This window comes from Erinaceus europaeus, chromosome 8, assembly GCF_950295315.1.
Source record: "Erinaceus europaeus chromosome 8, mEriEur2.1, whole genome shotgun sequence".
In the NCBI taxonomy this organism is placed as follows: domain Eukaryota; kingdom Metazoa; phylum Chordata; class Mammalia; order Eulipotyphla; family Erinaceidae; genus Erinaceus; species Erinaceus europaeus.
In genome coordinates this window covers 118514018-118527687 of record NC_080169.1, presented here as the reverse complement: position 1 = coordinate 118527687, position 13670 = coordinate 118514018, and the positions used below count along the sequence as shown (strand labels likewise).

General features: G+C 37.5%; 1 protein-coding gene across 1 annotated transcript in view; it reads right to left on the bottom strand.

Moving 5' to 3' along the window:
- The window catches only part of CNTNAP2 (contactin associated protein 2), a 2382269-nt gene that overhangs the window by 2368330 nt on the left and 269 nt on the right, over positions 1 to 13670 (bottom strand). The gene's annotated exons all lie outside the window — the stretch shown is intronic.

Below are 13670 nucleotides of genomic sequence, written 5' to 3'. Positions count from 1 at the left end.
CTAGCCTTCTTCTACCGTAAGATCCCTAGTGTCATCTGCTCTAATGCTACTTTTTGGTTCCTGTTAATTAACCATCTTGTCTCAGTTTAGGTCATGCCACCTTCCAGACACCAAGTTACAGAGGCTACTATGATTCCATCTCGACTTCTCTGGGCAGAGGACCTCACCAATGTATCCTGAACCCTCGTACCTCCAGAGCTCTGGTCCACTATGGAAAGATAGAAACAGGCTGGGGGTATGAATCAACCTGTCAACACCCATGTTCAGCAAAGAAGCCAGAACTCCTATCTTCTGCACCCCCAAAACAACCTTGATCCATACTCTCAGCAGAGGAGAAGTGATAGGATGAAGATAAGAGGACTCTGAACTCCCCTCCATCAGCACCCAGAGAGAAGGAAGGAAAAGGAGAGGGTCATATGAAGGTATTAATGCTGTCATGAGTGGCTTGGAGGTGAAGAGTGGATTGGATCAGGGAAAAGAAGGGGGCTATTATGTATAAATGTAGACATCCAGTTGTAGAGATGATTGATCCATGTCTACAACTTTAGGGAAAATGTGGTGGATTACAGTGGGGAGACTGAAGTTTCAGAACTCTGGTGGTGGGAATGGTATGGATTCCAACCCCTGTAAACTTGTAATCTTATAAATCCCTGTTGACATGTAATCTTGTAAAATGAAAAAAAAAATCCCACTGCTTGTGAAGCTTTCTTCCTGCATGTGAGGACCAGAGCTTGAACCTATGTCCTTGTACATTATTATAACATGCACACAACTTGGTACCCAATCCTACTTAAAAAGTCACTCTTTTTACAGAGAGTTAATTAAGACTTCAATACTTAAGACACCGATGAAGAAAAAGGTCTCTTGCTTACATGTATGTCCATTTACCACATAACTTATAACAAATTAGAGGGTACAACAGTTTAATAAATACAAATTGAATGGTAAAGAAAATGGCTCAGTGTGTAGGAGTAGGACTTGGCAATACTGAGGATCCAAGTCTGATCTTCTGCACACATGGTACACTGTAATGTGTGCACTCAACCAGGTGCGCCACCACCCGGCCCCTTCACAGCACCTTCTATGTGATTTGCACACATGCAATGCAGATGCCCTGTCCATTGAATTATATTTCTAGCTGAAATATTTATCTTTCAGTATTTTAAAAAATTCAAATAGAAGCATTGGCTAGGATTTATAAGGGTGCAGGTTGTGTATTAGTTTGTGATGAAACCTGATGGAAGTAAGAACTGTGCAAAAGTGGAACCAGTAAAGGAGACCCATGGTAGCACACTTGGCTGAACGCACATGTTACAATATGCAAGGACTCAGGTTCAAGCACCCGGACCCACCTGCAGGGGAAAAGTTTTGCAAGTAGTGAAGCAATGCTGCAGGAGTCTCTCTGTCTCTCTCCCTCTCTATCATCCCTTCCCTCTCAATTTCTGGCTGTTTCTATCCAATAAATAAATAAAGATAATTAAAAACTTTAAGAGAAAATTTTATAAAAGCATTTAAACTTTTTTTTTAAAAAAAGTGAAATCAGTAAGTTTTATATTTTTTTTAGAATACTTATGCATGCAGAAAGGATTCCAGTTGAAAAGTAACTGATATTGGATCATTTCTATATAGTAGATTCAATGTAATCAATTTAGTGCTTGGTATGGGAAACCATGTCTCTTAACGTCTTGCCCCTGTAATACAACACCCAGCTGTTATCTATCCATTTAAGAACCAAATGAGGTCTCTGTGGATGCTAAGAAAAAAAGGAAGTTACCTTTGTTACCTGCAGAAGAGTTGCAAAACTGGGAAAATCATTGCAAAAAGACTTAAAATGGGAAGCAAATTTCCTGGATAGGTAGAATCAGAGAATCAAGGTTGTTTCTTTTTCTTTTTTCTTTTTCTTTTCCTTTTTTTTAGCCAGAGGGGATATTTTAAGTCTGAGAGGCAGACTATGCAAAACTTAAAATTCAAGAAAGAGATTCCCTTTCTAATAAAAGTGAATGTACATATATATTTGTACTTACCAGGGTATATTTTTACTACATAAAAAAATAAAAAAGAATGAAAATACTGGTATTCCATATAAAAGGTGGCAATTATCAGTGACTCTGCTAGATTATAACCCACTAAAAATGCATCATTTCAAGTTTCTCTGAAAATACAGCTATCATTTAAAGGGTCTTTTTAAAATATATTATAAGCACTCACTCAATTTAAAGTAGCTCTTAGAGCAATAATTACTTTGTTGACATCTGCCTAAACTTGCATGGAGATTAGAGGCATTTATTGGAAACAACTGTGTGTGAAAAGGGTCTCAGGCTTGGTTTTTAGGATCCTGATTACCCATATGGGTTTCAATAAAGGACAGAATATGCAGCAAAGTCGACCTCTGAGGAAAAGAACGTGAGAGGCTGGGGGAGTGTTCACAACCTAGCTTCATGATTTCTTTTGAGATGACAGAGATAACAGAGTAGTATGAATTTGTACACTATGACAAATATTTGCGATTATTCTTTAGAATGCATGGCTTGCTTTTAATTCTATTGTCAGCAGCTGGGGGTTAAATCTCATTCTAGTCTCATAAAAATCTAAGATGACTTACATAACATGCCATCAGAACCACTACTCCCACCCCTGGTAAATTCAGGCTACAAAGACAGTGCTTACTAGCTTTTCTCTTATGTTGCCAGTCATGGCCCCATCTGCCAGAGGGAGATAATAGTATATAGTATAGCTCAAATGGACTGAGATTATAAAGGGTATTCTGCATTGGAGAAGGGGCAAAATTTTCAGTGTAGTTTTAAAGTATGGTGTATACACATGAGATTTAGGAATGTTCCTAAGAGGAACAGAAAAAAAATAATAAAACAGAAAAATGAAGTAGTCTGGTCTGCCAAGACTTGTGTTTAAGAAATGTGATTTCTGGAATCTACATTGGAAGATACTAGAGGAGAAAGATCAGAAGGAAGAAGGCAGGCGTATTTAGGGGCTGCTGAATTAATGCTTGGAAAGAAATGCTGAAAATCTTAACTAGAAATTCAGTGATGGGATGGAGAGGAAGGAACAGATAAAAGAAATACTTAAGCATGAGGACTGGAACATGTTTTGAAGCCAATAAATTTTCTCTATCTTCAGATTAAAAGAAGAATGTCTCCTCTCAAAAAGATTACCAAGGGGCTGGGCAGCTGAGTAGACATATTACCATGATCAAGGACCAGGGTGTGAGCCCTTGCTTCCCAGCTGCAGGGGTAAAGCAGGCCTGCAGGTGTCTCTATTTCTCTCTCCCTCTCTCTGTACCCACTTCTTGAGTTCCTCTCCATCTTATCAAATAAAATAGAATGAAATAATTTTAAGGGAAAAATGGCACCCAGCACCAGAGATATCCCTGGTGACAATAAAATAAAATAAAATAAAATAAAATGGTTATCGGATGTAATAGGTTGTAAATTATACAGATTAACATTACTCATGACAATAATTTTTATAGTTCTTGATAGAGATGGATGGAAAATATTTCTGAGAACCAGCTGTAATGGACTTTTTATTTGCATTATAAGAAATGTTGGGGAGGGTGCACTGGTTAAGGGCTCACATTACAATGTGCAAGGACCCAGGTTCAAGCCCCTGGTGTAGGGGGAAAGCTTCACAAGTGGTGAAGCAGGGCTGCAGGTGTCTCTCTGTCTATCTCCACCTCCCCTCTTAATTTCTCTGTCTTTATCCAATAGTACATAAATAATTAAAAATTTTAAGAAAAAATGTTTTGCACAGCTTTAAATGTTTTCACCACATGGATATTAAATATATGCTAATAGTTGGCAAAAGAGCATTACATTATAAAATCAATTTATAATGAAAAAGAACACAGATTATGTCATAATAATTATCATTTATTTGAAGTAAGCTTCATTTCTCTTATGCCAAAGATACATGTATATATGTGCTGCTTATGAATACATTTTTGGGGAGTTGGGCATTGGCACAGCAGGTTAAGTGCAGGTGGTGCAAAGCACAAGAACCAGGGTAAGGATCCCAGTTTGAGCCCCTGGTTCCCCACCTGTAGGGGAGTCCCTTCACAAGTGGTGAAGCAGGTCTGCAGGTGTCTGTCTTTCTCTCTCCCTCTCTGTCTTCCCCTCCTCTCTCCATTTCTCTCTATCCTATCCAATAACAAAGACATCAATAACCACAACAATATTAAATAACAAGGGCAACAAAAGGGAAAATAAATAAATATAAAAAAATTTAAAAATAAATACATTTTTTAAGATTTTATATATGTGAGCGATTTTCACATGAGGCACTGATTATGTGTGTTGAAGCGGAAGGGTGTCATATCCTCACTCTAGCAGAAGCATCGCTAAGGATTGAATACGGGACCTTAGGCATGCAAGTTGAATGCTCTACTATTTGAGTCATCTCCACAGCCACTATGAGTTATGTTATTATGTTATATAGAACAATTTGATTAAAGCATAATTCAACAAAAAAGAAAAAGTAATAATATATTTTCTCCATTTTAACTCTGCACAAGCAGTTAATTACTTCTGAAATGCTACTTAGATGAACTAAAACTCAACACTGGTCAGAGAACCGAAAGTTCAGTGCAACACTAATTCATGCTCAGCTAGAAGCTCCATGGATAAGGGATGTCCTACTGGTGATCTGAGAAAGCTACTTAACTTCTACGTCTACTTCTGTTTACTCATTGGTAAACTGAAGCCTTCCTGATAGAACAGGGTGGGTTAATACAGTTAAAGAGTCTGAACTGAAGTTAAAACTCATAGGTTTAATTCTTCACAATAACCACAGATAAAAAGTATAATATCTACAGATGCCTGCAGTTTTGGGAAGAATAAAAAAATAAAAACCTGATCAAATTGTAAGTAGGGCACCAAAGTAAAAACCCAGTGGTGAGGGGTAGGCATGTAGCTTCCTGGGCCAGTGGGGGGTGGGAGTGGGCGGGAGGGATGGGTCACAGTCCTTTGGTGGTGGGAATGGTGTTTATGTACACTCCTAGCAAAATGTAGACATATAAATCAGTAGCTAATTAATATGAGAGGGGGAAATCAATTGTATGTCTCAAAGTTTCTCAAAAGACAAACTGAATCTTTTTAATATATAGGCTATGTATTTGATATGCGGACTCTCTCAAAAGCCTAGACCAAGTAGATTAGAAGCTTCCAATAGCACAGCTATATACAAGATACTGGGTACTGTCCAGCAAACCATAACAAAGGGACTTTTCAAAGTTAACCCAATTAACAAATAACGTGATGATAATATTAACTATTGATTGTCTTTTTGAACCCTAAGACAGCAGGAACCTCACATCTTCACTATAGAGCCCCTACTTCCCCCAGTCCTGGAACCCTTGGATAGGGCCCACTTTCCCGTATGCATCTCCCAATCCAAACCAAATAACATTGCATCTGCCGATCACAACCTAACCAAAGCAACGATTGCTACCTCAACATGCTTCACCTCAGAATGTATCCAGAGACTTCACATGTGGAATGACAACCCTTCAGCTTCATTACTCGGGTGAGACCTTTCCTTTAATAGTACACTCTAATTTCATCTCAGGTAGTTCACTTTCTAACAAAGTCCCATAACCTAGATATACACCAGTTTCTATGAGAGAGAGCTTATGTGCACACGTATCCATAAACTACTGCAAAATATATACCTGAAAGCAGGACTACACTAGAGTTTGCAGTGAGTACCTCCCTAACACTTCCTCTCCACTATTCCAAGCTTGGGATCCATGATTGCTCAACAAATTGTTTGGCTTTGTATGTTAACTCTCTTTTCAATCACCAGGTTCCAGATGCCACCAGGATGCTGGCTAGGCTTCCCTGGATTGAAGACCCCACCAATGTGTCCTGGAGCTCAGCTTCCCCAGAGTCACACCCTACTAGGGAAAGAGAGAGGCAGACTGGGGGTATGGACCTACCAGTCAACGCCCATGTTCAGCGGGGAAGCAATTACAGAAGCCAGACCTTCTACCTTCTGCAACCCTCAAAGACCCTGGGTCCATGCTCCCAGAGGGATAGAGAATGGGAAGGCTACCATGGGAGGGGGTGGGTTATGGGGATTGGGTGTTGGGAATTGTGTGGAGTTGTACCCCTCCTACCTTATGCTTTTGTTCACTAATCCTTTCTTAAATAAAAAATTAAAAAAAAAAGAATACACGAGAGAAAAAATAAATAAATAAAAGCATTCATAGTTGGTGCTGAAGACAGAAGTTATTATAAAGTTGTGGTATACAAACTTGAAGTATAGAAATATTAAGTATATTTGGCATTTTCCATATTGACATTACAGACATGATTTCAGTGTGTGTGTGTTTGTGTGTGTGTGTGTGGGGGGGGGTGATAAACAAGGAGAGAAAAGACTGGAAATGGGAAGAAAAACTTTGCATATATTGGCAGGAGTAATTTTTTGTTTGTTTTTCCCTCTAGGGTTATTGCTGGGGCTCAGTGCTGGCACTGGACACGAGGTACTGTGAAGCAACAGATCTTGACTGCTTTTTTCCCCCCATTTTATTCAGTAGGACAGAGAGAAATTGAGAGGGTTGGGAGAAGTAGAGAGGAAAAGATAAAGACTTGCAGACCTGCAGACCTACTTCACTGCTTGTGAAGCATCACTGCTGAAGGTGGGTGAGGATGCTCAAACCCGGGTCCTTGAACAGGTCCTTGCACACAGTACTATGTTGCCTTAACAGGCAAGTGCACCACCGCGTGCTCCCCCACCCCCCGTAGAAGTTTTTCCTAGTAGAAATATTCTCAGGAACTAAATCTTCTTTCTAACTTACCAAGAAAACACTAAATGATATATTATTGTGCGAGGGTATTCTAGTATTTCAAGGAACTCTAAGTCATAAGGGAGATGCAGATTATGATACTAGGAACTCTTTATATCTTTAGCACTTTTATGGTATACACACACACACACACACACACACACACACACACACAGAGAGAGAGAGAGAGAGAGAGAAATGTATATTTTCAGCAAACAAACTCAGAGAGAACCAGTACAACTTTATTTCCAGATTTCCTACTACCAGGGGAGGTTTAAAAATACAGTGCACTATAAAAAAAAAAAAAAAGAAAAAAAATCAGTTACTTCAAGCTGTTATTATGAACAGCCTATTCCCCAAATTAACTAAATGCAGGATTAACAAGTTCTTTTTCAAAATTTACAACTAAGAAAATCATCAACATTGTTTTCAAAATGCACTGCTGTTACAAAATATAATTGGCTTACAACATCAAACTCCTCTAAACTGTGTAGAAGGAACATGCATATAGTTATCAACTCAATGCAAGTCCAAGTTCAGCTGATATTGGAATGGCTGAAGTAGAAAGGCATGAGTAATCTTTAAAGTTCATAGCCAAGGTATGTTTAAAACTGTAACTTTGGGGCCAGGCGGTGGCCCACCTGATTTAGTGCACACGTTACAATGTACAAGGACCTGGGTTCAAACCTTTGGTCCCTACCTGCAGAAGAAAAGCTTGGCAAGTGGTGAAGCAAAACTGCAGGTGTCTTTCTGTCTCTCTGTCTCCCCTTCCCTCTCAATTTCTGGCTGTATCTATCAAATAAATAAGTAAAAATAATAAAAAAAGAAAACACCAAAAAAAACTGTAATGTTATTGATCACACATACATAAATGGCATTCTAATTGCCTCTCGAAAATAAAAATAACCTGTAGGACCATGCACATGTATGAATGAGTGAGTGAATAAATAGGAGAAAATAGAGGTCACAGAATATATCAAATTTGCCAACTAAACATCAAAGGGGAAAAAAAGTCAGGAGTTCCATTAGGATAAATAGTAGTTTCCATTTCCTTCTTGTTTCCTTTATTCCTTTGCCAACCTTTAAAGCATGCACCACACTTCTATGTGATAATTTATTAATTTATTTCTGTACCAAATCAGCTTATTATTAGCAATGTTGATACTTTTGAATGTGATGGGTTTCAACAAATAGAACTCTCATTGCTACATTAGAAGTCACAAATGCTGAACAAATATCAACTTGTACATAATAATTAATGATACAAAGGAGTAGGGGTTAAATGATTTGCAAGAATGTGATGCATTAAATTTGAAATTAGACAGCCTTCTTAGAAAAAGGACAAATACTCTGGTTCATCCAACACTATCCTAGAAACCATTATTGGCATTGCATATTTATCTATCTTTCAGTAGAAGCTGTAATTTCTGCAAGTAATTTGGAAGAAGGAAAGAGAGAGTCACCTTTACTAGGTTTTTAGTCCAAGGTCACAACAAGGACCACTGCTCTACATTGATATGGCAAGGAGTGGGAAAGTGTCTGTATAGAAACTGAGAGTTTGGGGGCAGGTGGTGGTGCACCTGGTTGAGCACACATGTTACAATATGCAAGGACCTAGGTTCTAGTCCCCAGTCCCCACCTGCAGGGGTAAAGCTTCACAAGTAGTGAAGCAGGACTGCAGGTGTCTCCCTGTCTCTCTTCCTCTCTATCCCCACCCTTCCCTCTCAATTTCTGGCTGTCTCTATCCAATAAATAAATAAAGATAATTTAAAAAGAGTTTATTTTTAAGAGAGACTTTCTTTAGGGACACTGAGAATATTCACTTTCAGATATTAATGCAAACTTAAACATGGTATTCACTTTATCATGATAGCATTGCATGTTCATTGTTCAAATTTCAGGTACTCTGTTGTTGAAATTTAGTAGCACAATAAAATATATGAATAAGACATTTCTCAAATCAGGTGTGGGGAAAATTTAATTACACCTCCCCTTCATCCCATTACTGTTATTCATCACACAGACAATACTAAGATAATCTAAATGGATCCTCTGTTTAGAAATCCTAAAAGTGGGGCCATGTGGTGGGTCATCTAGTTGAAAGCACATGTTACTATGTTTAAATACCCTGGTTCAAGTCCCTGTTCCCCAGCTATAGGGTGGAAGCAGTCTGCAGTTGTATTTCTTTCTCCCTATCTCCCTCTCCCCTCTGAATTTCTCTCTATCTTGCGGAATAAAAAGGAAAATACGGCCAGCCAGAGTAGTGAATCTGTCCTATAGTCACCAAACCCCCAGAGATAATCCTGATGGCAATGAAAACAGAATACAGAATTTAAAAAAAAAAAAAGTTATTTAAAAAAATCACACACTAGGTTTAAATAAATTATATCTGAACATAGAATCAATCTTCCATACATCATTCACAACAAATAAATACGCATTTTAAAATGAAGCAAGAGAAAATAGTGATATCGAATTCTTTTCATGCTTCAATCATGAGAACGACACAACAGATGAGAAGACCTGCCACTTAACTTTTTAAAGGCTTACTGTTTCTCTCAAGCTGCCTCTCGCCCTCAGAAGAATTTACTTTAGACAAGTGGTGTAAAATAGCAGAGAAGTTACAGAACTTGATCAATCACACCAATCAGAACAAAAATAAATTCACAAAAAATAGGTTTAAATATAATATGCCCCCACCAGCTCAGATGTTCTTTGTCATCTACAAGGAAACTGCATGACTGTAAATGTTAGTTAAAACTTCACTGGATTGATGTATTCCTTTCTTCCAGCCAGTTTTACCACATATCACTATTGAAGGAGACAACTTGGACAGATATCAGTGTGTAGAGCAGAATCAGGGCTACCTGCTTATGTCTAATAAGTAGGTAATACCTTCCTTCTTACTGGTTTGAATTTTAAAAAGTGCATGAGCTCTTACCGACTGTGGATTTTGCTAGGCCAGAGCACTTTTCAAAATTGAGGCTTAGTGAAGAATCTTATTACCACATTCAAGTTCAATGTAAACTAAGGGTGTTTGTTTCATACTTATTTTAAATATGAATACTTAGAAAGGTAACCTTCTTGAGGTAGTATATAAGTTAAAGGTAGAGAATAAACTATTAGTTTATTTGTATCTTGTAGTATTTATATGAAATAGTAACACACGAAACTATAAATGTGTAAGAAATTTAAATTCACTGAATTAGAAGTTAGAAGATATATACAGACAAATATAGCCATATTTGATGTATCACATATAAAATCATAGTAGATATGTTATACAAAGTGCACTTAAAAGATTTTTACCAAACATGTATGTGTGAGCTTACATATGCAAAACAGACTTGTTAGAAAGTACATGATCATTGAAGAAAAAAAACTTCCGGAAATGGCCATGCATGAAATCATAACTAAGAACCACAAAAGATCATGTAAACCACTCTTCATCAGAAAACATTAGTCAAGTCAAACTTTAGTATATATTAATAATGTATCAATGAGAGCTTGAATTCATAATTTATCATTTCACTCTTACGGTCTTTCAAAAATGTTCTAATCTGTTGATTTTACATGAAACAGCCTAGGAGTAGAACATTCAAGTTAATCTTTCCACCTGCATACATTATGGGCACCTTGACAAGCACAGAGACTACCGGATCCTGTCAGTTTAGCAGTGGTTCACATTCTCTTATTTGCCAAGAAATTAAATTCCACTTCTACTTAATCCAAGAAATGAGCTTCTTCAAAGTAGATTTTAGTTTAGTTGAAAAAAAAAAATATATATATATATATAGGTTGTGTTAACACTAACAGTCTTTTACTTGCATTTCAATGAGACAGTGATTCAATAAACCAGAAGCAAACAAAAATAAAAAAATATTAATAATATCTACTCAAAATGCCCCTTAGATTACATTTATATTTGGGGACAGAGTGTTCTAACATAATCGTCATGTTTCTCTACTGTGTATCAAGAAAAATAAAAAATGTTACTTTAGGATTTCCAGGCTACTTTTTGTCTTGTGATGACCCCTCCTGGTTGAGTTGTTCATTATCATCGATTCTATAGTCATTACTTTTTTTCCTACTTAGAATGTTTTAATGTTGAGAACATAATGAAGAGGAGGAGGAAGAGGAAGAGGAGGTAGAGGAGGAAGAGAAAGTGGAGGTGGAGGAGGAGGAGGAGAAGGAGGAGGGAGAGGAGGAAAAGGAGGAGGAAGAGGAAGAGGAGGAGGAGAAGAACTTTCTTTTTAACTACAGCTGCTATCAATACAATTTACATTAAATGCAAAAGTACAAATTTTAACTAGTAATTAGATGAAGCTCATTCAATTCAGGAAAGATAATCTCTCACAGATGTTAATTCATTAACAGGGTGTGGGGCAAAAGTTTGAACATTTGTCACACAATTCCAGTTCGAATTAAATTTTACAAATGTCTTTAAGTCTTTATATATTTTTAAATGAATATGGAGACTATGATAAACAATTCTCATAACTGAGTATGAATTCAATCAGCAAGCAAATGCAATGACTTCTGCTAGTTTTTTTTCCCCTAAATTTTAACCTAAATACTAAGAATGAGGAATATATCTCTAAACTAAAAATCTTCATTCTTAAAGTATGTTGACACAAAGGCTAGATATGTGGCATTCTGAAAACAGAATAGTTCAGACTGATCCACTATAATGAAACATATGGAAAAATGGAATATAGATATCAGAAAATAAAATATAACTAGTTATAAGACCCTGAGATCAATCTGTATATTATATTAAAATTCACTTACAGTAGCTGGTTTTCTGAGGAAAGTAACAGTTCTCCTAATAAAACTTTGAAATGGAAAATGCAATGACTTCTGCTGGTTTTTTTTCCCCTAAATTTTAACCTAAATACTAAGAATGAGGAATATATCTCTAAACTAAAAATCTTCATTCTTAAAGTATGTTGACACAAAGGCTAGATATGTGGCATTCTGAAAACAGAATAGTTCAGACTGATCCACTATAATGAAACATATGGAAAAATGGAATATAGATATCAGAAAATAAAATAAAACTAGTTATAAGACCCTGAGATCAACCTGTATATTATATTAAAATTCACTTACAGTAGCTGGTTTTCTGAGGAAAGTAACAGTTCTCCTAATAAAACTTTGAAATGGAAACTAAGTTTATAGCTACTTATGTGGGTAAATGTTAACAGCTAGCACTGAAACTTTTTATTTATTTATTTTGAAATTTCTGTTTAAATGTATAAAATGAACACAAACTATTACCGTTAGATTACACTTTTGAGGATAAGTATGTTTTGTGAAAAAAATATTTTGTGCGTTTTTCAGGTTCATTACAAACTTGCGACGATGTGGTTTACCATTGTTCAATGCAAGGGAAACAAAGTCTGTACTTGAGAACACTTGTCAAAACAGCACTACTGATTCAAAGCATGATACTGTTAATTAGCAGATGCATGAGAACACCTTATTGTCAAAAAAAAAGTATTGTCTTCACTGCTTACATCTGTCAGTAATTACAGACTAAGAAGATAGTATTAACATTGACATAAAGCCAAAGAAGCACTAATGCATCCTAACATCTAATGAACAGATAGCACTGCTTTGCATAGATAAAAGAATTCTGGAATACACCAAACTTTTTCTTTTTCCAAATGGAAAATATCTATTTTTTTCTTCTGAAAACCCCTTTATTATTTTGTAACAACTTATGGATTCTCCCAAATAAGATTTTCCTTATGAATATTATCCTGGTTTCTACGATGCTTTGAGTTTTTAACTCATCCAGAATCAAAGAAGCAAACATGCATTCCCTTCCTAGATACAAGGTATATAGTTCCAAAGCAGTGCAGGAGATGGGCTGGAATCTTCCATTCCTCTCTGCTCTTCTAACCACATGAAAACAAGAGCAATCTCTTCTTGTCTTTTTTAAATTGATTAATCCCCCCCCCACACACACACACAGATAAACACACTGAACAGCAACCATGTTCATGAGAACATTTTTTTTTTTTAAAGAACTCTTCACTGCTATGTTAAAGATGCTTTGCACTGACTGTCCCAAGTCCTGGACCGCATTACATCAAACTGCTAAACAATTCCCGCAATTCCAGTTCCCTGCACTGGATTCTATGCCTTCCATTTGAATAAGCAAGTACTAAATAACCATTAACTTGTCTGCAGTTAGGGAGGAGGGGGTCCCTTTAAGACAAATCCTAGATACCCAAATTTGCTCAAAATAGGATTCTCTTTCTTCCCCAACTTCGTCTTCATTGAACACCAATAATAAAAGAGAAGAAGAAAAAGAAGAAGGGGGAGGAGAGAGGAAGAAGAAGAAGAGGGGATGGAGAAGGAGAAGGAGGGGAAGGAGAAGGAGAAGGAAGAGAAGGAGGAACAACTTGTTTCTGCCACAACCCACTTCTCTCTGACCTACTAAGCAAAATGCATCAAACTCCAGCTACACAACATACAAGCAAGTGGAAAATCACTCCTCAGAGCTTGTCATCCAGGAACCCCTCTAAACCAGCAGTTGCCAAGGAATCCCTACAACTTTCCAGAAACATCTCTGCCTTGCAATCCACCACCACCACCACCACGCCGCCCTCACCCCAACCCAAACCAAGAGCCCCGGGTGGAGAGTTTCTCTGTTGCGGTGGCTGCAAGTGCGTGACAGCGGAGACACACCAGCACACACACACATACAGAGAGAGAGAGAGAGAGAGAGAGAGAGAGAGAGAGAGAGAGAGAAAGCGAGAACACAGAGGGACAGAAAGACCAGGGGACAGAACCGCCAGGGCACTTCGGAGCAGACCCACCACCACTGCGGCACCGCGCGCGCGTCCCCGGGGGCCAGCGG